General features: G+C 42.9%; 1 long non-coding RNA gene across 2 annotated transcripts in view; it reads left to right on the top strand.

Moving 5' to 3' along the window:
• Positions 1-23986, top strand: part of LOC122235943 — a 286446-nt gene that overhangs the window by 9252 nt on the left and 253208 nt on the right. For both annotated transcript variants that reach the window (XR_006214087.1, XR_006214086.1), the window contains exon 2: positions 18460-18598. This is a non-coding gene — a long non-coding RNA (uncharacterized LOC122235943). The remainder of the gene's footprint in view (positions 1-18459; positions 18599-23986) is intronic.

The following is a 23986-nucleotide window of genomic DNA, read 5'->3' as shown; positions in this document are numbered from 1 at the left end:
TCTATTTTGAATGACAGCCCTGCTGGATAAAGAATTCTTGGCTGCATATTTTTCTGATTCAGCACATTGAATATATCCTGCCACTCCTTTCTGGCCTGCCAAGTTTCTGTGGATAAGTCTGCTGCAAACCTGATCTGTCTTCCCTTGTAGGTTAAGGACTTTTTTTCCCTTGCTGCTTTCAAGATTCTCTCCTTGCCTGAGTATTTTGTGAATTTGTTCACGAAATACTTGTGGCCTTGTTGATGGTCGGTTTTTGTTGAATCTAATGGGGGTCCTCTGTTCTTCCTGGATTTTGATGTCTGTGCCTTTCCCCAGGTTAGGAAAGTTTTCCGCTATGATTTGCTCACATAACCCTTTTACCCCTATTTCTCTCTCTTCCTCTTCTGGGATCCCTATGATTCTGATGTTGATCCTTTTTAATGAGTCACTGATTTCTCTAATTCTTAAATCATGCTCTTTTGCCTTAATCTCCCTCTTTTTTTCTGCTTCATTATTCTCCATAAGTTTGTCCTCTATATCACTGATTCTCTGTTCTGCCTCATCCATCTTTGCTGCCGCGGCATCCATCTGTGATTGCAGCTCAGTTATAGCATTTTTTATTTCATCTCGACTAGTTTTTACTTCTTTTATTTCTGAATAATGGGATTCTAATCTATTTTCAACTCCAGGTAGTATTCTTATTATCGTGATTCTAAATTCTGTTTCAGACATCTTGCTTGTATCTGTGTTGGTTAAGTCCCTGGCTGTTGTTTCTTCCTGCTCTTTCTTTTGGGATGAATTCCTTCATTTCATCATTTTGAAGGGAGAAAAGGAATCAATGAGGTAGAACAAATTAAAATTAAAAAAATATTAAAATTAAAACATTAAAAAAACACGCACACACAAAATCGAATAAATGATGCTAGGTCCTAGGTGTGTTTTGTTCTGGGTGTTGAAAGTGGTTTGATAGATGAGAGAAAAAAGGGAGGGGAAAAAAAGAAAAAAAAAAGGAAATCAGTTGAAAATTTGAACAAATGAATACACTGAAGTAGACCAAAATGAAATGAGGGAAGTAAAATAGAATTTGAAAAAAATTACACAAAACTAAAAAATATAGTAAAAAACAAAAAGATTTTTAATAAAATTGAAAATAAAAATGAATTTTTTCTCTTTCTGTATTCAAGAAAAAGAAAAGAAATGAAAAAGAAAAAATAAAAAAGAAAGAAAATTGAATAGCTGGACCTGCTAACAGACTGAAATATGACTGAAATTACTTCATTTTCCCCTAGAAGTCAAACTATGAAGTGCTTTATAGTCCATAACCTAAGCAGGTGGTGAGAATTGTGTTCTTGAAGAGCGAGAGGTTGGCTCAGTTGGGTGGGGCTTAGTGTAATGACTCCGTTCTCCACTAGATGGCGCTGCTTAGCTCACTGGGGTGGATTGTTCTGGCTCTCATAGGTGCGTATGCATGTGCGCAGGAGCAGTGAAAATGGCGTCACTTAGCTGCTCAGTCTTTAGTATGGGAACTCTTTCCTCTCCAATCAGCAATCACGCACCCATCCTGTTTTCAGCTTTTGTCTGCTCCGTGGACAGCTTTTACCCTGTCCGTGACCAAGCCCCAGGTAGTACCTCCCTCCTGAGTTTTGATTCAGATGCGGCTGTTTTCCCCGGCTCCTTACTTCTGAGGGACCGCGGCTTTGACCCGTTCCGCCCCTCTGCGGAGAGTCTCACTGAGCAATGGCCAAATGCCGGCTGCACCCAGAAAAGTTCCCGGGACCGGGCTGCGGCCGAAGCCTAGAGATTACAGCCAGGTGCCAGTGTGCCCCAGAAAAAGTTCACGAGATAGTGTAGCAGCAGCATTTCAGGGATTATGGAAAATCACAACACACATCTGGCACCAGGCTTCACCCTTAATGACCTTGTTCCAGCACCAGCGAATGTGGCCGTTCTCTGGGGTCTGCTGGGCTCAGGTAGCCTCACAGGCTCTACCAAATGTCCTCCCAGCGGGGAAACCGCCTCTCCCCTTGTGGCCTGAAGACCCCCAGACTCCACTCTGCTCCTGGGGATTCGCCCTTCCCATCAGAGCACCGCCAGGTATCGAGCTGCGGAGTTGCTGACTCTTTGCTCCCCTTGTTTACAGTCTTAATGGAGTTTAAACCCACTCCTTTCTCCTTTCTTAGTTAGTTCAGTCCCTGCGGCCGTTTCCAATTTTCCACTTTCTCTCCAGCTGCTTTTGGGGAGGGGTGCTTTTCCTGTATTCTACCCCTGGTTTCCATCCTCTCTCCACACGCAAAAGCAGCTCCCTGCCCTCTGGCTTCTCTCTCCCCAAGTTCACCTCTCTGCACCGTGTACCTGCTGAATTCTGTGGTTCAAGTTGTGCAGGTTGTTGTGTTAATCCTCAGATCAGTTTTCTAGGTGTGCAGGATGGTTTAGTGTTGGTCTGGCTGAATTTCATGGATGCGAGACCCACAAAAAACTTCCATGCTGTTCCGCCATCTTGGCTCCCTCCCAAATAGATCAATATTTTATAAAGTGTTTAGCTTCATAAAATGAAAGATAATCTGGAGATGCAGAGTCTATCATTAAATAACATAGTCTATAGCGTGGTAATCTTCTCCACTTACAGTAGCCCTTATTTTGTGATTTTTAATTTAAAAATTTTTTTTTCTTAACTCAGACTTCTGGGGGCTACAATTCACACCGTCACATTCCTAACATATGGGAAAGGAAGGAGATGAAGTGTTCCTGAGGACCTGTCCTCCTGACATTCACTAAGACTTAACCCTCTGTCTGCAGATTAATTTTCAATTACAGAACAAGTGCATGATTTGTGCTGCACGGCTGCATTGGGAAAAAAGGGGAAAAGAAAGACATGGAGGTGGCAAAGCAGAGAACAAACAATGGAAGACATAATATACCCAAGAGCCTTTTGACTTGTACCTTCGTAACATGCAAACGAGAGGGCATTATTACTCTGTGCAAATGTTCACATGCTAAATGTAGATCAACAAAAGGTGAAAGCGCTTAGAGAAGAGAGCCAAAATATCTGCAAGGAAAAAAGAAATTCAGAAAAGAAGCCAACTCTATTTCAACCAAGTACCTTGGGTCATCAATCATATCTAAGGAGATTTAGCTACCTGACACGTTGGACTTGGAACCTGTGTCCTCTTTTCCACCCTGTTCTCGCTGTGAGGAGGGGTCGGATGGGGCACAGCGTGAAGAGCCCAGGCTTTGGACCAAAATGGAGCTGGTTCTGCATCCCGACTCCGTCACACTGCTGGTGAGCAGTGCACCCTTGAGCACGTGCCCAAGCCTCTCTGTGCCTCCATTTCAGCATCAGTAGAAGCAGCAGCAAAAACTGAAGTCAAAGGGTGGATGTGAGAATTGGGAAATTCCACATATTTCTGGAGTGCTCAGAAAATATGCAATACATAGGAGGCAGCTCATAAGTGGGAGCTATCAGCTGGAAGTCCTATTGCTCCTGCTTCTAATATTACTACTTCTATTAGTGGTCTGTTCAGTAAATGAATCTGCACGGTCTGTACCATAGAGAAAGTGCTTGCAAGGGATATTTTATGTGTGTATGCTACACTCAATCAATTCTTGCCTTGATAAAATAATTCAAAGATGCAAATGGCACCTTTGCAGTTCTGCAGACAGGATCAAACTTCCTCCAGAGGCCAGAGACCTTCATGTGTGTGTGTGTGTGTGTATGTGTGTGTATGGGGAAAGGAGGTCAGGGAGATGGGAAGGCAACTGGGAGGCTGGCAGCAGCTTCCTTCCTCTAAATACACAGTCTAGAAGCATTCTAGCGCCAGAGGGATTTTCTTAAGCTGACTTAGAGAAATAACCCAAACCTTGCGGCTGTGTACAAATGCTGCTGTGATCCATTTGTCAAAGGGAAGATAGTTTCTCTCTTGGCCACGTCCCCAGCTCCTTCTTTGAGCAGGACACCTAGAAGGTGCATCATCTGAGTGGTTGGCATAAGAAGGATGACCTGGTGGAAAGGTAGGTTCAGTGCCGAGCTTCTTTGTAAGATCCGTGTGTCACAGGTCTTGAAGGGCTCCATTGTTCACCTTCCTGGTTGATGCCATGGCTTGGGTCCAGCTGGACTGAGGACAGTGCCCCTTTCTGTTTTAACTGTGCACCTGTCCTGAGCAAGGTGCCAGGAAGCTGCTGTCTTCCTGCCTGATAAATAAATTAAGTCAAGTTTAGACTTGACCATTTACATAGCTTCTGGCAAATGCATTTTCTAAGTGTATAATCTCTTTTTTGATGTCCCTGGAAATAAGAAAGCGAATTTGGTGTATTGGAAGAGCTACATGAGAAAGGGGCATTAGGAAAATACAGCAGGGACTGAGGCAGAATATAGGAGGTAAAGCGAACATTGGCTTGGTGATTTTAGAAGAGAGAAGCACAAACGCAGAGGGGGAGTTTCTTTCCGTAAACACAGTTAAATTTTGAAGAACGTTACCTGGGAAAGCTGTGGGTTTGCCTTCCTGGGAATACCGAGGATGGACCTTCATCTGCTTGGAATGAATGAAGGAAGCCAGGCTGCAGGCAGGGAGGTCGATTAGATAATTGCTAGTTCCAAATCATACATTTTGATGCTATATTAAAGAATAGAGCTGCACATCTTAAAGCATTTAAAAATATTTTTAAAAAATGTTTACTTATTTTTTATTTCATTAATTTTTTTAATGTTTATTTATTTTTGAGAGAGAGAGAGACAGAGTTCGAGGAGGGGAGGGGCAGAGAAAGAGGGAGACACAGAAACTCAAGCAGGCTCCAGGCTCTGAGTTGTCAGCACAGAGCCTGAACTGGGGCCCGAACTCACAAACTGTGAGATCGTGACCTGAACCGAAGTTGAAGGCTCAACTCACTGAGCCACCCAGGTACTCGTGGCATTTAAAAATATTTAGATGAGCATATTTCTGGAGCTATGCAACTAGGAAAGCATTACATTGTCTTTCTTTTTTCTTCAAATTTTTGTTTAAATTCTTGTTAGTTAACATATAGTGCAATATTGGTTTCAAGAGTAGAATTCAGTGATTCATCACTTACATAGAACACCCTGTGCTCATCAAAGCACTGCCCTCCTTAGTACCCCTTACCTGTCTGGCCCATCCCCCCCTCATCTCCCTCCATCAACCCTCAGTTTGTTCTCTATCTTTAAGGGTCTCTCATGGTTTGTTTCCCTCTCCCCCCGCCCCATTATGTTCATCTATTTTGTTTCTTAAATTCCACATATGAGTGAAACCATGTGGTAGTTGTCTTTCTTTGATTGACTTATTTCATTACTATAATACACTCTAGTTTCATCCACATGTTGCAAATGGCAAGATTTCATTCTTTTTGATGACTGAATAATAATCCATTGTATTTCTGGAACACATCTTCTTTCTCCATTCGTCATTTGATGGACATTTGGGCTCTCTCCATAGCTTGGCTATTGTTGATAATGCTGCTATAAATATTGGGGGGCATGTGCCCCTTTGAACCTGTGTTTTTGTATCCTTTGGATAAATACCTGTTAGTGCAATCAGTGCAATCATAGGGCAGCTCTATTTTTAACCTTTTGAGAAACTTCCATACTGTTCTCCAGAGTGGCTGCACCAATTTGCATTCCTGTCAACAGTGCAAGAGAGTTCCCATTTCTCTGCATCCTCGCCAACATCTGTTGTTTCTGAGTGGTTAATTTTAGTCATTCTGACAGGTGTGAGGTGGTATCTCATTATGGTTTTGATTTGTATTTCCCTGATGGTAAGTGATGCTGAGCATCTTTTCATGTGTGTGTTAGCCATCTGGATGTCTTCTTTGTAAAAGTGTTTATTCATGTCTTCTGCCCATTTCTTTTTCTTTTTTTTTAATATGAAATTTATTGTCAAATTGGTTTCCATACAACACCCAGTGCTCATCCCAAAAGGTGCCCTCCTCAATACCCATCACCCACCCTCCCCTCCCTCCCACCCCCATCAACCCTCAGTTTGTTCTCAGTTTTTTTTTAATGAAATTTATTGTCCAATTGGTTTCCATACAACACCCAGTGCTCATCCCAAAAGGTGTCCTCCTCCATACCCATCACCTGTCCTCCCCTCCCTCCCACCCCCCATCGACCCTCAGTTTGTTCTCAGGTTTTTTTTAATGAAATTTATTGTCAAATTGGTTTCCATATAACACCCAATGCTCATCCCAACACGTGCCCTCCTCAATACCCATCACCCACCCACCCCTCCCTCCCACCCTCCCATCAACCCTTAGTTTGTTTCCAGTTTTTAAGAGTCTTTTATGCTTTGGCTCTCTCCCTCTCTAACCTCTTTTTTTTTTCCTTCCCCTCCCCCATGGACTTCTGTTAAGTTTCTCGGGATCCACATAAGAGTGAAAACATATGGTATCTGTCTTTTCTGCCCGTTTCTTAACTGGATTATTTGTTTTTCAGATGTTGAGTTTGCTAACTTCTTTACAGATTTTGGATACCAACCGTTTATCAAATATATCATTTGCACATATCTTCTCCCATTCTGTAGGCTGCCTTTTCTTTTTGTTGGTTGTTTCCTTTTCTATGCAGAAGCTTTTATCTTGATGAAGTTAATAGTCCATTTTTGCTTTTGTTTCCCTTCCCTTTGGCGACACGTCTAGTAAGAAGTTGCTTCAGCTGAGGTCAAAGAGATTGCTGCTTGTGTTCTCCTCTAGGATTTTGATGGTTTACTGTCTCACATTTACTTCTTTCGTCCATTTTGAATTTATTTTTGCATATGGTGTAAGAAAGTGGTTCAGTTTCATTCTTCTGCATGTTGCTGTCCAGTTTTCCCAACACCATTTGTTGAAGAGATTGTCTTTTTCCCACTGGATATTCTTTCCAGCTTTGTCGAAGATTAGTTGACCATATAGTTGTGGTTCCATTTCTGGGTTTTCTATTCTGTTCTGTTGATCTATGTGTCTTTTTGTGCAAGTACAATACTGTCCTGATGACTACAGCTTTATAATACAGCTTGAATTGTGGAACCGAGATGCCTCCAGCTTTGGTTTTCTTTTTCAGGATTGCTTTGGCTCTTTGGGGTCTTTTGTGGTTCCACACAAGTTGTAGGATTGTTCTAGCTCTGTGAAAAATGCTGGTGGTATTTTGATGGAGATTGCATTAAATGTGTAGATTGCTTTGGGTAGTATAGATGTTTTAACAATGTTTGTTCTTCCAACCCATGAGCATGGAATGCTTTTTCACTTCTTTGCAGCCTCTTTGATTTCTCTTATAAGTGTTCTATAGTTTTCAGAGTATATATCTTTTGCTTCTTTAGTTAGGTTTATTCCTAGGTATCTAATTGTTTTTGGTGAAATTGTAAATGGGATCGATTCCTTGATTTCTTCTGCTGCTGCTTCATTATCGGTGTATAGAAATGCAACTGATTTCTGTACACTGATTTTATATCCTGCGACTTTGCTGAATTCATGTATTAGTTTTAACAATTTTTTTGTGGGGTCTTTTGGGTTTTCTGCATAGAGTATCATGTCGTCTACAAATAGCGAAAGTTTGACTTTTTCCTTGCTGATATGGATGCCTTTTATTTCTTTTTGTTGTTTGATTGCTGAGGCTGAGACTTCTAGTACCATGTTAAATAACAACGGTGAGAGTGGACATCCTTGTCTTGTTCCTGACCATAAGGAAAAGGCTGTCAGTTTTCCCCATTGAGGATGACATTAGCTGTGGTTCTTTTGTATATGGGCTTTATGAAGTATTACATGATCTTAATTAACTTAAGCCAACATGGCTCATATTGGCAAATAAATGCTGGAAGTTTTTTTCTTTTTAAAAAAATATTTTTTAAACATTTATTTTATTATTGGGAGACAGAGAGAGACAGAGCATGAGCAGGGGAGGGGCAGAGAGAGGAGGAGGCACAGAATCGGAAGCAGGCTCCAGGCTCTGAGCTGTCAGCACAGAGCCCCATTCAGGGCCCTAACTCATGAACCATGAGATCATGACCTGAGCTGAAGTCTGACACTTAACCGACCGAACCACCCAGGCATCCTGTATGCTGGCAGTTTCCAAGATGCGCTCACAGGTATCGACACTGGGATTTATCCTCAACGATTGACCTCACTTTTTGGCCTGTTGTGTTTATTCCATTGCTGTCGGAAGTTTCAGGATTGACAGCCCAGCTTGACATCCATTTTCAGCCTGGAACTGGCTCTCCGGCAGGTTGCAGCCTCTGCATTTACTCACTCACCTCACCACTGATCTCTCCTGCTTTCTCCGGGCTCCACCCTGGGCCTGGGAACTGGACAACTGGGACCAACTGGCACCTGTCCTCCAAAGCTCTACTCTGACAGAGGAGAGACAGAGTTGAATTAATGCCTTGGGTTTACTATCTCTGTTGAGGGAAGAATGATCAGAAAATTCATAGTGCCTATAACTAGTTCCTAGAACAAGGGTATTCATCTTCTTTATAGACTTCAGGAAATAAAAGTATACTTTCAGTTCTGCAAATTGCATTTAAATTTGCAGAATATTGCGTATCAAGCTAGGGAGTCAGGCTTTTACAAACCTCGTTTCAAAGCTGGCGGTTCTGATGACAAGTCTTTTTAATTGAAAATTTAGCTTGGGAAAGAGGTACACAGATAGACGCCTGAACTTACTAGTTGTTCACGGATGTTGACCTTTAGCTAAGTGGACATGGCGTCAGACTTCTGGTTGCTTCTTGACTGGGTGTTGTAAACATGGGGAATTCCAGAAATCAGTTTCTTCCCACCGTGAGAGTGTACTGTGGGCCGGTGACCAACCACAGTCTCGTCTATAGAGAAGAAAGTCCTGTGAGGAGCAAATGTGTTTCACAAAGTTCTCCTCATGGTTAACCTGTTCACTGAAAACGAACGTGGTAATGAGGAATGTGCTGTCTGGGAAGGAGCAACCGATCGTCACATCGATGTGTCACCGAAACCACCTCGACCTCCTACCTCCAAGTTCACAAAACACTGTCACGTGAGTGATCTTGCTTCATTGTCTCACCAGCCTTAGAGGCGGGTCAGACATCTTTTATCCCCATCTTGCAGACAAGTAAACTATGGCCCGGAGAAGTGAAGAGACTTGCCTGGTGTCTCAACAGCTGCAAGGTTGCGGGACTTGGTCTAGAAAGCCGCTCTCGGAAGTCTGAGTCTGTTTTTGCTGCTCTGCCGTTCTGCATCGAAAGCGTGTAGAGTAACACTGCAAGGGTCCCGCTAAAGTGCTTTCTAAGGCCGATTAATCACCATCCTAAGTGCCTGGGAACCATCCAGCATTATTAATCTTTTCACCTCCTGACCCCGGTCTTCAGCCTTTCCGGAGAGGGGATCCAGCCTGTTAACACACAGCAGCAGCCTTCGGTCATGCCCTGCATTATGGTGACGGGGCTTCATCCGTTCTGACACGGAGCGCGGTTCCTGCTGCTTTGGGTGTGGTTCCCAGAGAGCCATGAGCTACCCTGGCCGGGAGAGGCAAGAACGTAGGACCACCATCCGTCAGACTGCTCCGCTGTGGCTCTACAATCCATAGACCTTGTGTCCGTAGTGAATGATAGTGGCATGAAAGCGGTGTTTTAAGCTGCCCCAGGAGACAGGGAAAATAGATAACACAAAGAATGGGTGCATGATGATAATAACGGCGGTACATTTTGCTACATCTTTTAGTCCAGACCGGAGATGGTAGAACGTGGCATTCCACTGCGTGCTGATGCCCACAGTACCTTAGAAACAAGCTTGTAAATAGCTAGGAAGAGCCCTGAGCTGGCAGCTGGCAGTATTGTGGTTTTCTGTGTCAAGTGTCTTCAACTATCATTATCTCCACATGTCCTTCGCATACTTCTCTACTTTGCGCTGCTTTTCCCATCTGTAAAGTGGGGATGATTTTGCCTCACCTCACCCTCCATTAGAGGATGAGCCAGACTGCAGGTGTGAGGTGCTTGAATGAAGTGTCGCTAGACAAGACGGTCCAAATATCTCTGGCTGCGTGAGCACGTGTGAGGGGCATTTGGAAAATATAGGGGCGCCTGGGTGGCTCAGTCGGTTGGGCGTCCGACTTCGGCTCAGGTCACCATCTCGCGGTCCGTGAGTTCGAGCCCCGCTTCGGGCTCTGTGCTGACAGCTCGGAGCCTGGAGCCTGTTTCGGATTCTGTGTCTCCCTCTCTCTCTCTGACCCTCCCCCGTTCATGCTCTGTCTCTCTCTGTCTCAAAAATGAATAAACGTTAAAAAATTAAAAAAAAAGAAAATATGACTAGATGGTATTTCATAGTATTTGATGAAATATTTTCATATGGATTATTCTTGTGTGTGTTGCAAATTATTATTCCTTCCTGGTTTTTAGACATCAGACAATGAAGCTAATGTTCAGACCAGATTACTGCTAAAAGGCAGAGTTGCAATGGATTCTGACATTGGAACACCTACCCTTTCCTCTGAAGGATGCTCCTCCCTTCATATAAAGTCCACGTTAGGTTTTGGGTTTTACTCCAATTTAAGCATTCTGTGTTTTGGTCAACTGCTTGCATGTTGCAAACACTATTTGCATGTGTTCTCTGTTGTCCTGTAGTATTACAAAGGTTTATCTTCTACTTTTTTTTCTTTTTTTTTTTTTTTGTGGTAGGGACAGCTACCTGATTGGAGTCTGCGTCCTTGCTCCAGGCAGAAACACAGATCCAAGATGCTTCTTGCATAGCATCCTTAAAATACTGCTAGAGCCTCTAACCCTATCTCATGGTCAATATTGTGAAGGTGTCTGTGATTCTACCACATCCTTGGGTGAGACATTAGGAGTAAATGGGATGCTCGTTTGTGATGCTCAAACCCTGGGGTTTACCCTTGTCTGTCATTGTAATGTAGTTTTATTAAGACAAAATTGAAAGCATTCTAAATGTCAAGAGGGGGTGGGTTAAATAAATTATTATATGTCATTACAAAGAATAAAGTAAATTTGTATTGTTGACATGGAGAGGTTTCCAATTAATAGAGTTAAATAAAAAAGGGATATATATTTTACTATGATTCCATTTAAAAATTATTTATTTAAATTCAAGCTAGTTAACATACCATTAGTCTTGGTTTCAGGAGTAGGACCCAGTGATTCATATAACACCCAGTTTTTATAAAGAAAATATCTATCTATCATCATTCGTCATCATCATCATTCATCATCATCATCATCATCTATCTTAATATCCTTAATGATGAATAAAATACTCTGAAATGTTATTCTTTTTTTTATTTAAAAAAAAATTTTTTTTAACGTTTATTTATTTTTGAGACAGAGAGAGACAGAGCACGAACGGGGGAGGGTCAGAGAGAGAGGGAGACACAGAATCTGAAACAGGCTCCAGGCTCTGAGCAGTCAGCACAGAGCCCGACGCGGGGCTCGAACTCACATACCGCGAGATCGTGACCTGAGCCGAAGTCGGACGCTTAACCGACTGAGCCACCCAGGCGCCCCTGAAATGTTATTCTTAAAATAAGGAAGGATTCATATGAAAATCTTAATAGTCATTAATTCTAATGTACAGCCTGAAGGCTGGAGGGAGAGGGAGATGTTAACTTGTAATTTTATGTCTTCCTATATTTTTGAAAATTTAACCATTCTCCTCATTTTCTCTGTGTTTTGGTTTTCTTCATTTATAAAATGAGGATATAATAAATGAGTGGACATCCTAACAAGTGCCCTCCTAATGCCCACCACCCATTTAACCCTTCCCCCCACCCACCTCCCCTTCAACAACTTTCAGTTTGTTCTCTGTATTTAAGAGTCTCTTATGGTTGGGCACTTGTTGGGATGAGCACTGGGTGTTATACGTAAGTGACGAATCACTGGGTTCTACTCCTGAAACCAATACTACACTGTATGTGAACTAACTTGAATTCAAATAAATAAATTAAAAAAAATGTGTGGAGTTTTGGTTCATGCTCCTCAAACATTGGAGATTGCCCTTGGTTTTTCATTGTAATGTTGTTTGGTTAAGAAAAACATTGGAAGCAATCTAAATATGTCCATCAAGAGGAGATGGGTTAACATCTCGTAAGATTGTTGAGAGGGTTGAATGATTAAATACAGATGAGGTGCTAAGGATGATGCCTAGCACATAATAAATATTCAGTAAATGTCAGCTGTTATTAGTTTTACAGTTATTAATAAAGAGGAATAACTGCTTCCCTGTGGGTTCTGCCAGCACCATACATCTATAAATAGAAAAACCTCAGGGATTCACTTCTAGATCTGTCCTTGGTTGAGCCTAAGTAAGAGGTGATAACGGAGCCCAGGCTCAATGATTCTGCCTAGCCCTTTCCCCTTCCCTACTACAGATGGCAGCTGTTTTGTGTCTTAGTAATGGAGAAGATGTGGAGGTCAAGTGGACTACATTTTCAAAATGTTTACATCAGATGGAGGAATAACAGAGTGTGGTATAATAAAGAATATATCTGGTATTTGTCCCTGGTTCCCAGTACAAAGCTTCAAAAACCCTTGGAATGTCTCTGTTATTCCAACAAGGTGGATCATGGAGAGCCTCTAGGTAGCTTCAAGATGGGGGTCACTAGAAAACCAAACATGTTATTAGGAGGTTGGAACTTTGGGTCAACTCACCCTTTGAGGAAACGAAGGAGATAGGGATTGAGTTCAGTCATTTGGTCAACGATTTAATCAGTCATGGCTATGTAATGATTTAATCAGCCATGCCTGTGTAATGAAATGTCGATGGAAACTCTGCACGCTGAAGCTCAGGAGAGCTTCCTGGTTGGTGAACATGGATGTGCTGGGAGGGTGGTGTGCCTGCTTCCACACGGAAACTTGGCACTCCCTCCCAGACCCTGCCCTGTGTGGATCCTTCACAATAGCCTGTAATTGTAAGTTAGCACTTTCCCCAGTTCTGACTCATTCTGAATTATTGCACCTAGGGGGATCGTGGGAACCCCCCATTTTGTAACCAGTTTGTCAGACATGCGGGTGGACTAAGGACCCCTAGATCTTGAGGCTGGAAGTTGAGGAAGGGGTAGGTAGTCTTGTGGAGGCTGAACCCTTAAACCTGTACAGCCTGGTGATGAGTCTAAGTGGCTCTTGTCATAACTGAGTTGTGGCGTACCCACGTGGGGTGGAAACAGAGTACAGTCACCTGGTTTAATTAATCATTAGCAAGGTCTCTCTTCCGTCAACGGGAGAGTCCATGTTACTACAGCTGTTATGGGGCAGAGTAACCCAAGCCAGAGAATTATCTGGAATTATCTGCCTGTCACCGTATTCCCTTTGCCTCTTGCTTCTTCGCATCCTCTGCCCTTTGATTCTTGTGAAAAGTCATCTGTAAAAACGGCGGTGAAACCACTTAAGTGTCATTTTTTCATTTATACCCAGGAATTTTCTCCTCGTGGACCGAATGTAGCTCTTCTTGGTGTACAAACCGCAGTAATTGGTTTTCCTTGTTTTCTTTTTTTCCCACTGACTTTCCTCAGATAGGGACTCTGCCAAGGGCATATGTCTGCTGAATAACAATTTCATTTACAAGACCTCCCCGGTCTATTAGACTTGGAGCTCACATAAGAGTTCTTCTCAGCGTTTCAGTGTAACTCATTAATTGTGAGACACATTACTCTTCCTCACCGCTTAGACTTTGAAGGAATGCAAATAACATTTTATTTCAAAGTTGGGAAGAACAGCCAAAAAAGTGCCAAGAATTGTCTCGACTGGTTTTAGGCAACTGTTAGAGGAAGACATAATAAGTGCTCTAACCATGGACTAACCAGTGTCCTGTAGGAATTAGAGCCCTTGCTCTGCTGTGTCCTGATGCAGACATTTTTCTTTGTTCCTTTTAAAACTTGAGTGTCTGTCTGCGAACCAGCTGCCACCTCCCATCACTTGCAGCATATTCCGACAATTTCCCATCAAAATAAACTGGTGTATGCTTGGGAAATGCATGCATACCCTTTCCACTACCAGCATGGTGGAGCCAAGTAAGAAAGGCACACGTTAGCAAATTTCCGTAATACACAAGCACCTCAAGGCCGCATAGGTACCAGTTTTCAGATTGCTTACCTGTCCACAGGACTCTCCTCAGGGGATCAGGGTGGGGGACAGTGGCAAACCATACCTGTGAAGACGCCACAGTATTAGAAAAACATCTTAGAGGTGAAAAGATCTCCTTACTCATGAACCGCCTCAGCCATCCTCCTTGTAAGAAGTCATCCAGATTCTGTAAGAACTGTCAAAATACAGTGAAACTTCTCATGGACTTCTGGGTGGTTCACCCTCAGTTAGAAGGACAGCTCTGTTACACGTTTCCTTTATGTTTCTTGCAGCTGGGGGTTCTGTTTCTCCTTACTGGCCCACGCAGAAGCCATGTGTGCCCTGTTGGATGTAGCATCCCTTCTCACGTGGGGAGACAACACTCCCATGATCAGCACCTCTATTGGTTTTCTAGAGTTGCTGCAACAAAGCACTGTAAACTGGGTGGCTTAAAACCACGCAAATCTGTTCTTATGTAGCTGTGGAATCCGGAAGTCTGAAATCCAGGCATCGGCAGCGTTGGTGCCATCTGAGGAATCCGGTGGAGAGTTTGTTTCATGCTTCTGTCCTCGCTTCTGGGATGGCACGAAAGCCTTGAAGTTCCCCAGCTTATAGCTGCATCACTAGTCTTTGCTTCCATTTGCACATGGCGCTGTCGCTGCATCGCTGGGTCTTTATCTGGGCATCTTCCCTCTGTGTCTCTTTCTTTGTCCTGTAAAGACACCAGTCATAGTTGGACACCAGTTGGATTAAGTACCCAACCTACTCCAGTACAACGGCCCTATTTCCAAATAAGTTTCCATTGCAAGGGATGGGAGGTTGGGACTTCGTTGTATCTTTTGTGGGCAACACCGTTCAATCTACAACAGTACTTGAGACCCTTGAACTGTTCTTGATAGAACAGATCTTCCAGGCTCCTCCTTGTCCTGTCCATCTCCATTCACAGGGTCCAGGTTGTCAGTGTCCCCTGCACAGCCTTGTTTTGAGAGACATTGGTGCAGAGGATGGGGAATTACCTTTTACTCTTGCTTTTTTGAGCCTAGGGAGAAAACATTTCTAGTGGTAAATGGTAGAAGGTGTCAGTTTGAAAAACTTGCAGGGAAAACTTGCAAAGGAAACTTGCAAAAGTCCTGTTTCTCTGTTAATAAGAAAAGTACTTCATTTTCTCATGTAACCGAAACTTCCCTTCTCAGGGCCTGTCTCCTCATACCTGCCTCCATCCATTCTCAGAGTCCCAGGGCATTGTATCACATGCTGTCCTGCTTGCAGAATAATTATTCCAGAAAACACATGAAAGTGAACCATACTCAGAGGGCAAAAGAAGCCACAAGATGGCCACCTGGGTGGGGATAATGTCTGGATGGGAGATCTGAATCCTCGGAGCACTTATGTTTCGGTGGGGTGAACTGATTAGGATTGATTTGTGGCCATGGTGAGTACTGAATCCTTTCTGCATGGAGATCACCTCCTCCTCTGGTGGGGCTGTGAAGCCCCAAAGTGCGAGTTCAAGGGAGTTGGGCTGTTGCCCATTAGCTGTCCTCTTGCCATGGCTCTATCCACACTCCTTCCTGCATGGCCATGGGCAGCACTTTGCAGTCAAATGCTCTACCACTGAGCTATACCCCCGATGGGCATCACTTCAGAAACCTTCCCTGTGTTTATCCTTTGAGACCCTGATCTTGTCATTACTCACTTTGTCATGTTCTCAGCCTCTGGCTGTTAGGAAGGGATCCTCTGCTGAGGGTGGGCCACAAGCCGGGTTTGATGGAGGCATGGGAAGGGGGTTATGGAAAGCAGATAAAAACAGCTAGTGAATTGCTACTTATATTAGGGTAATGATGCTTGTAAGTATCCTTGGGTAATATTCCCAACACTGCATTACATGCATCCCCACAATGTATTTGAATCAGAAAATCCTCACATTTATTTTTATAGTTTTTAACAAACATTTTAATTCGGACAGCATATACCTTCCCATATTTTTAATAGGAAAGAATGCAATTACTGAATGGGCATTCATTACAGACTGCATCAATAATGCATTGTGTTTTATATTATTTTTTCCTGTGTTATCATTGTAGTAATAGATTATGAGTCTAAGCAGATTTAGTTAATGCCACTGTGACTTATGGGAACATGATGAATTTGAAAAGTCCTAGAAGTCTTCTTTCCAGATAGGTGGCAGGAGTAAGTTGTCATGATGGCGGCAGGGGAGTGGTAACTCTACTATTAAGGATTTAGAAATATTATCTAATTATATGGGACACTTGGATGGCTCAGTCAGTTAAGCATCCGACTTCTGCTCAGGTCATGGTCTTGCTCTTCATGAGTTTGAGCCCTGCATCAGGCTCCCCAGCTAGGAGCCTACAATCTGCTTGGGATTCCATGTCTCCTTCTATCTCTCTCTGCCCCTCCCCCACGGATGCTCTCTCTCTCTCGCTCTCTCTCTCTCTCTCAAAAATAAATAAACATTAAAAACATTTAAAAAAAGAAATATTATCTAATTATTATTAGTCACCTATTTTCTCTACCTTTCTGCATTCTCATGGATTTGATGCAAATATTCATATTTCTGTTTATAGTGAGGACAATGGAGCACAAAGCTGTTTTGTGTCAATATTTACAGGAAAAGTAGGACTTGGAGTAGAGTTTTGGAGGTACAATGGGACAACTGTATTTAGATCATTGGAATGTTTTATTTATTGAGTTGAATCCAGTGAGAAAAATTCAGTTCCACTTAATTAAAGTATTTCTTGAGTGCCTACTTCATATAAAGTACATAGCAGTTGGTGTGGATGGGTTCAGCAAAAATAGCTTTAACACAAAGCAGAATGAAACAAGTACCATAAATAAGAGATGTTAAAAGTCCCATTTGGGGGTCACGGGAAGAAGGCCATTTGTTATTTCATCTGAATTCCCATGAAAAAAGAGCCCCAAACAAAATCTTACATAGGAACACTTTACTGGGGGTACAATCCTAAGAAGACAACAAGGAGGTAAAAGAAGCGAGTCGAGAAGGGAGAACAAATGCAAGATGATGCATGGCCATGCTGATTGCAGCTTTGTGGGAAGCCAGGTGGTTGTTCGGTCATGTGGACCATCTCCAGAGAGAATGCAAGGAACAGTTCTCTGCATGTCCTAGAGAAAGAAGAGGGAACAATTTATTTGCTGGCTTTTGCCTCTCATCTCTCTGTCATTAGTCAAAATCTCCATGGACACCAACTCCCTCACAATTTTGGGTTGTCATCCAGCCTTCCATGGTCAGTTCATACCCGTGGGTGCCTCTTAGCCTGTGGTGGCAGCACTGGTGGCTTGGGCTTTATGATGGTAGAAACAACATGAGCTGTCACTAGGGTCACTCTGGCTTGGAGGTAAGGCAAGCAAGGCTGGGGGTGCCGAGATAGTGAGGAGCAAATCTAGGTGGTCCAGGTGAATACCATTGGGATTAGGAAAAGATTTAAAGAGGAAGATGGCACCCGAGATGGTAGTTAAAAGGATGGGCAGGGTATTGATGGACAGAGAAAGAGAGAGTGTTATTGGTAGTGAGATTTGAATCAAATAAGGGCATGAAGTTGGGAAATCAGGGTTGGTGGAGGGCATAGGGAGTAGTGTACATTGCGTAGACTCTAAGACAGATATAGAGGAGAAATGGGAGGTAGGTTAGAAATGTAGCCTGGGGCTTGATTAGGGAGGGCTTTGCAGGCAAGTATATCAGTCAGCTATTCCTGTGTAACAAACACAAAAATCTTACTGGCATGTAACAATAGGCATTCATTGCATATTGCATCATTGCACTGATCAGCTGATGTGGCTCTCCTCCAGGCTTCCGGCTTGTGGACTGCCTGGGCAGCTCTGATTTATACACGCTTTATATCATTCTGGGGCCCAGGCTGATGGGACACGGGCTCTCTGGGGGAAGCTCTTCTGCTGGCGATGGCAGAAACTCAAGAGGGCTTATCCAACCACACAATCACAATTCAAGCTGCTGCCTGTGTCATGCTTACTAATACGCCATTGGCCCAGGAGGTCACAGGGCCAAGGACAAAGTCAGTGGGGCTGGGAAATAAACCCTGCTCCTCTGAGATCGAGGCAAAGATGTGGATACATCCTTTTCCTCCAAGAAATAAAGAACTGTGGCCACTAATCCAATTGAGCAGAGCCAAGAGGAGAAGCTTGTAGACTCAAGGAAAAGAACGGTCTTTCATTAATTATAGTTGTACTTATAGTGCCACCCACGGTGCATAGAACACGGTAGGTGCTCCATGATTGCTGAATGCAATACCGAATGAATGCTAACCACCATACATGTCGCAGTGTGGCAAACATTGCAAATTGAGTTCAGGGCTTCCCCACTCCAATGTTTTCCTCAGAATAGGTTTTGAGATATATAAAACCCATATCTAAGTCAATTAAAGCACGTATTTTGAGACAATCTTTCCAAAACTTTGCTTCTCTATGTCCTTTCCTTACTCAGGAACGAATTCAACCTTTTTGATTACCTTGTCAAGCCAAACGCCACCTGACCTTAATCTGGACTACAGAGACCTGAAACTGACACCAGCCCCCTCATACGAGGCAAGCCCTATACAGCAACCACAGCATCACAAGCAAATGTAAGTTTCTGATGTGACTCCCCAACAGCCCTTGCAATCAACAATCTCTCCTGCCTCCCAGGGCCTTCCCCTTGCGTGCCCTGTAGGTAAGACCCTCATGCAACTTACCAAAACCCTGCTCTTTTTGGGTTTGAATTGATCAATCAGGCCTTAGCCTGGGAACCCCAAAACACTCTACCCATGGAGCCTATTAAAGGTATGTGCTCTGGGTCCTGCCCCTCTTTCTGCCTGCACCCTGTCTTGACTTCCCTGGGTGGCGCCTCAAGGCATGCTGTGTACTTTCTCTAGGACTTGTGAGTAATAAATTTCTCTATTTAATTCCTCTTGCAGTCTGTGTTTGAAACACTGCTCACCATCTGGTACCCCGGACCCTACTTAACAAATGTTAATTTCATGAAGTCATAACAGTCCCAGTTACACAACCAGTTTGTGAATATTTTCAAGGCAGAGTCCAAATCCTTTGTTTCTTTGGGTCTTCCATACTCTCTAGCATGAAGTAGATGAACAGTGAATAAGTATTGATGGATTGATAGTCTATGCACTATATATTCACTGTTTATTTTTGAGAGAGAGAGAGGCAGAGCGCGAGCGGGGGAGGGGCAGAGAGAGAGGGAGACACAGAATCTGAAGCAGGCTCCAGGCTCTGAGCTGTCAGCACAGAGCTCCACGCGGGGCTCGAACTCCTGAGCCAAGTCGGTCGCTTAATGGGCTGAGCCTCCCAGGTGCCCCTGCGCTAAATATATATTTAATGAACTTGGCTGTTGACTATCTGGTGTGTGTTAGAAAGTGGACTCCTTGCGGGCAGCAGCAGAGCTTTCTGTGTCTATGTAGCTCCGCCGATTGTCCCGACACAGGCCTTGAATCAATCATTGGTGAACTTTTGAAAGGTGATCAGCCCATCTCGTTATAGTAAATTCTTACTTAGATACCTCATGATTGAGAGGCCGATGGGAGACAACAAAGTTATTTTCAACAAAGCAAGCTAAGGTCGTGCTGCCTGCTGAACATGAACCCAAGGGAAACTGTCTGCCCCCTCCTTTCCCCCGCCCCCCCCCCCACCTTGCTGGGGCTTCAAAGATATAGCAGATGATGTCATCTTTAAGGCCTGAAGAGGATGGCCATTGTCCTCTGGGCTATGTGTTATCTCTTGCCCGTTATGCAAATGAGGTATGAAAATAATAGGCCGTTTTTTATTTCTCCCTCTGAAACCATGAAAACAGTGAACATATGGTTTTAGCTGTGCCTGGGATAAAAAGGAGAGGTTGACATTGTCCTTTTTGGTGAGGAAGATTCCGTGTTCCCCTTACCACCTTCTAAGGGGATATTCTTGCCTGAGCACGGCTGACTCAGGTGCTCTCTAAGTGAAGCTGTCATTTGAAAGGAGGCTAGCTTTTGGGTCTCGATGCTTAGAAGTCTGAATAAAAGCCTTAACTCTGCCCCCTCCCTGGATTGCGTGCTATTTACTCCAACCTGTGGTCTACTGGCAAAGTTCTGAATAATCTAATGTAATCCTTCGTATGTCTCAATTGCATCCCTCTTTTCCCTCTTTCTGTGCCTTTCTAGTGCCTTCTTTCCCTGAGCACCCATCACTCCAGGATGTTTTCTCCCACAACTGTGTAGGACTCTATTACAATGTCCATCGAATGGGAGGATTGTGTGTTCCCAACTTTCTTACCCATCTTCTTCCCGGCTTCAAAACTTACCTAACTTGTGCCTTGTCCCCTCAGGGCTTTTCTGCTGAGGCTGACCAGATTAAGTGTTATGTCATGGTTTCTAAACAGCTTGATGATATACTTCTTAAACACAACTTTCTGCTGAAATGCAAGGCAGTCACAAGATGGTCCTGACATATCTTCTTCCAGCATCAATTTTATTCAGTGGCAAATGATCTCAAGTATCTTGGAAAACTAAGACGAACGCTGTTGAGTTGTAAAATAGAACACAAGGTTCAGGTGAAATTTTAAACTAAAGCATGAGACGTAAGAAGTTTGAGCTCTCTGTGGAGTGTTCTGAGCTCTACTCTATTCCCACAAATTTTTACTCCTGAGCTTTGGTGGAGGGCAAAGCTTAAAAAGCATTTTGTACACACTTCCTGGCATAATTTGTTTAGAAATACAAACAACAAGGATCAGAGTGAGTTGAAGGAATGAGTGAATCAAAGATGGAGTCGGTTCATATCCCAGAGGAAAAGCAGTCAAGGCTTGTACAGCAGTTGCCGGGAGAAACTTGGTGTCCAGCAAGGTGGATGGCACAAGTGGATCATAACGGAGTCAAAGCCTGGGATTTGGGAAGCACAGCTAAAGCCTTAAGGACTCTCCAGCTGGTTCTCTTGATTTCGATGCTTCTGCGTGGGGTGACTTTGCCTTAATGGAGTGAGTAGTCTTCACTTTGGACCTGTGTTCATGGAGGTTCACAAAGCCTTCTCAGACAACTTTTAAGGGTACCAATTTCACATCCTCAACCCATAAACATATTCTCTCCTAAAATTTTTCTCTCTTAAAATCAGCCCATACTGCTTCTGGCTTACCTCCCTATTTACAATAACTCTGCTCCCACTTTACAAGAGAAATGAATAGCGCTTATCTGTTCTGAGTCTTCCCATGGTGCATTGTCCCCAGGTATAAAGACCATTAGGGCTCCAAAGATTTCCAAATACTGGTTCTGAAAAAGCAAATGACTCTAATGGCTGGGTTGTGAAAACTTGTACAGGTTAGGTGTCTTCCAGTTCTTTGTTTCCAAAACTAAAGGAAGAGTTTTCAGCTCTAAGTTTCATTAAAATAAATTTTGATTATAGATCAATGTATGAGTTTTGACATATAACTTAGAACAGCAAAGGATAGAGGGACAGTGCTGTAATAGAACTCCTTCCTTTCCCATCATCATACATGTGTGAACAGTTTCCTAGGGCTTTTGTCTATAAAAACATAAAGTAAAAATATAACTGATTATTACAGCATCATTTTCAAAAAGGAAAAATCCTATGTACACACACACACACACACACACACACACACACAGACAGTCATAAATGCTGAAATGGATTTGTTAATAGATACCAAACTGGTAATTATCTTCTAGGGCAATGAAAGCTAATGTTTGGAATTATGTTTTCCGAAGAGCAGAAATATGTGTCTCTATTAGACAAAATCAGTTTACATTTCTATGGACAAGAATCATCTTTATTACTTTCAATTTGCAGAATTGTAAAATAAACTGTCAAAGACAACCAAAGGCATACACCCCTACAGAATCAGATAACTTTCCTGGGGGCGAGGGTGTGTGGTCCTTCTAGACAACACCCAGCTTTTCACTGAAAGAACATCCAAAATCTCTTTTGCTCCTGTCAGTCTTTCATGACTTTCCTCACAGATCCTAAACTGTCATAGAACTCACTGAAAAAAAAAAAAAAAAAACCCAGTCCTCCCATTCTCATTAAGAAATAAGTTTTTCTAAAACATTATATTTATGTTGAATAGTTATTTAGCAAAAATGTTTATATATTTATGTTAAATTGATCAATCGTTTATTAATAATTGTAACAATAAATCTGGAGAAATTTCATGTACACTTAAAGCCTTATAGCTACCAAAAATTTAGAAATAATTTGAATAATATATTTTAGTGCATAGAATTATGATAGGATGATCAGTAAAAGACTTTTAAGCAAATATAATGTTACATTAGGATAAAGTCTTGTGGAAAAGTGGAGAGAAACTAAAATTAAGGAGAAAAAGAAGTGATGTAAATTTTTTGACATAAAAAATTGCTCGTGTATTTAAAAAAACGGATAATCATGGCTATCAAATTATGTTAAATTCCATCGCCTATACTTAGCAAGGGGAATGTGAGAATGTATTTTAAAATATTGATATTTATGACAACCATAAATCACATCATTTGTGACTGTTTATGCTTATGATGAAAAGTCTGAAATGTCAACTAAAAAGCATTAAGGTATATATAAATTTTCAAGAAACTTTTAGAGAGCATACAAATGAAAGTCTCAAGGGGAGTATCCTAAGGAAACTCTCTGGCATCTCAGGAATGTAACATTTTTATTTTGATAGTTATTTTTTAAAAATGTGCTTTTGTTTATTTAAAAAAGTTTTTGAGAGACAGAGCACGAGCTGGGAAGAGACAGAGGGAGAGAGGGAGGCACAGAATCCAAAGCAGGATCCAGGCTCCAAGCTGTCAGCACAGAGCCCGACACAGGGCTTGAACTCGTGAACCATGGGATCATGACCTGAGCCAAAGTGGGGCACTCAACCAACTGAGCCACCCAGGTGCCCTGTTGATGGTTACTTTCAATACAGGATTTGTCCACAAGTGGTTTTTCTTTCAGTGCCAATGGCAGACATTGCTAACTGATCACACTAATTCCTTTTTTTTTTAAATACTTATTTTGGGGAGAGCACAAGTGAGGGAGGGGCAGAGAGAGAGGAACAGAGGATCTAAAGTGGGCTCTGCGCTGACAGCAGTGAGCCTGATGTGGGGCTCGAACTCACGAACCACAAGATCATGACCTGAGCCCAAGTCCTACCCTCAGCTCAACCGATTGAGCCACCCAGGTGCCCCTTGATCACAGTAATTCTTTCTTGCAGAGCCTGAGAGTGGCTCTCACTATTTCAACACCGTGCTGCAGGCACCCACTATTGATGGGTTTGGCACATGATTTAATTTAAAGGTTCTCAAACAGAACTCTTTTCTGGAAGCTCTGATAATGGTGGCATCGCATTGGTTGGGTGTGAGTTAGGCCTTTGGAGCACCCCCTGCGCTCCCTGTTCCCACAGGTCACTGATGCGACAGTAGGGTGGCTCTCTGATGCTTTATGGAGCCTTCTTTGAAATTCAAAGTCCTGCCTCTCAGATTTTTGCCTAAAACCAGCTTCTCATTCCCCAGCTTTCTGGGTCTGCCCTCCTATGACCTGTGGAGTCAAGTGCCCCATGTCTGCAAGTTGACTTCCCACCACGCCTCCCAGCACTGGGTACTTTCTCTGTCCTTTATGATTCAGCTGTAAAACCTGAGGTGGAGCCAGTTCTCAGAGATCCCGAGGTCGTTCCTGGAGAGACTTTAAGGGACAGTGTTCCACTAATCTGTGTGATCGTTTGCCTTTGTAGCAAGCCTGTCTGGCGATGCAGTTCAGGAGCAGACTGTACTCCTTAAACTTTTGGACCTGGTGCCTCTCTGACCCTCCTCTACTTATGAAAATAATCACATTGAACCTCTAATGTTTTAGTGGTCCCTTCAATAAAATGGGACTGACTACTTTTTCTTATTTTAAGGAAATGTCAGAAGACAAACAGGACTATGTACATGAGTTCTCTGATTAAAACCAGATGCCCTGTAAACCTTTCATACTATAACTTTTTTCTGCTAGACCAGCACTAA

This window comes from Panthera tigris, chromosome F3 (genome assembly GCF_018350195.1).
Source record: "Panthera tigris isolate Pti1 chromosome F3, P.tigris_Pti1_mat1.1, whole genome shotgun sequence".
In the NCBI taxonomy this organism is placed as follows: Eukaryota; Metazoa; Chordata; class Mammalia; order Carnivora; family Felidae; genus Panthera; species Panthera tigris.
This window is presented reverse-complemented; position numbering and strand designations above follow the sequence as displayed.